The sequence below is a fragment of the Silene latifolia genome, chromosome Y, assembly GCF_048544455.1.
Source record: "Silene latifolia isolate original U9 population chromosome Y, ASM4854445v1, whole genome shotgun sequence".
Lineage (NCBI taxonomy): Eukaryota > Viridiplantae > Streptophyta > Magnoliopsida > Caryophyllales > Caryophyllaceae > Silene > Silene latifolia.
Window position 1 is genome coordinate 437,949,101 of NC_133538.1, and position 1,149 is coordinate 437,950,249.

General features: G+C 46.0%; 1 pseudogene; it reads right to left on the reverse strand.

The window, feature by feature from the left end:
• Positions 1-481: 481 nt before the first annotated feature.
• Positions 482-582, reverse strand: LOC141636730 (small nucleolar RNA R71; annotated as a pseudogene).
• Between the last annotated feature and the right edge of the window lie 567 nt (positions 583-1,149).

A 1,149-nucleotide genomic window follows, 5' to 3' on the forward strand; every position in this document is an offset into this window, starting at 1 on the left:
ACTCCGTCTGCAAAGGAAATCACGAAAGGAAGACTTGAGTACTTTCGAGCCAGAGCTACATCACTCTCTTTTCGAAAACAGCCTGATTTTTACAGTAAAGATGCCTAAGCTTTCCAGTCATTCAGTGCCTAAAGCATCCTCTATTCCGAAGGGTTTCAATCTCCAGACTGATGATGGGAATACATTCGACATCCGTCCTTCTTATATCAATCTGGTGGAGAGGAATATCTATAAAGGTGTGGCAGGTGAGGATCCGAGGAAGCATATGGAGACCTTTACCGATTACTGTTCTACTATCCCCTCCACTAAGGGGGTAACTCAAGACAAGATTAAGGAAGTTCTATTTCCTTTCTCTTTAGCTGATTCAGCCAGGGAGTGGCTGACTGACTTGGACCGCACAACTGTTGGGGTTACAGATTGGGAGTCTCTTGCTCTTGTATTTTACAAGAGATACTTCCGTCCACAACGCACCAATCTGTTGAGGGCCAAGATTACTAGTTTCAGACAGGCTCCCGATGAAAGTTTCTATGAGGCATGGTCGCGATTCAAGAAGTTGGTGAGGTCTATCCCTAACCATGGTTTTGACCCATGGTTTTTAGCTAATCAGTTCTACAATGGGTTGCATGACGATCAAAGAGCCATACTTGATGCGGCATCCAGTGGAAGATTCCAGGAGAATACTTATGACGATAAGGGATGGTCTCTTATTGAAGAGGTGGCTAATCACAGTACTGAGTATGGTAACCCGAGGGATGGGATTAGAACAGTTCATGCGGTTGATAAGCGGGTTTTGGCTCAGCTGGAGACCATGAATGCTAGATTTGACAAGTTGGAGTTACAAGCTGCTGGGGAGCCTCAGACGGTCCATGTTCTTACTAGAGGAGAGACCGTTTCATGTGAGAGATGTGGGAGTAATGACGGCCACACTGCTGTTGGCTGTCTTGTAGAGAAGGAACAAGTCCTTGCCTTTCAGCAATATAGGGAAGGGGGAGGTTCCTATTACAATAATCAAGGGGCAGTCCACCCCAATTTGAGGTGGACTAGTCAAAATGTGCTTAATCCTACACCTCCTCTACACCAGCAGCAGCCTTATGTTCCTCCACATAAGAATCAACAAGGCTTCCAGAAGCCTCCTTCCTTTGCTCCTCC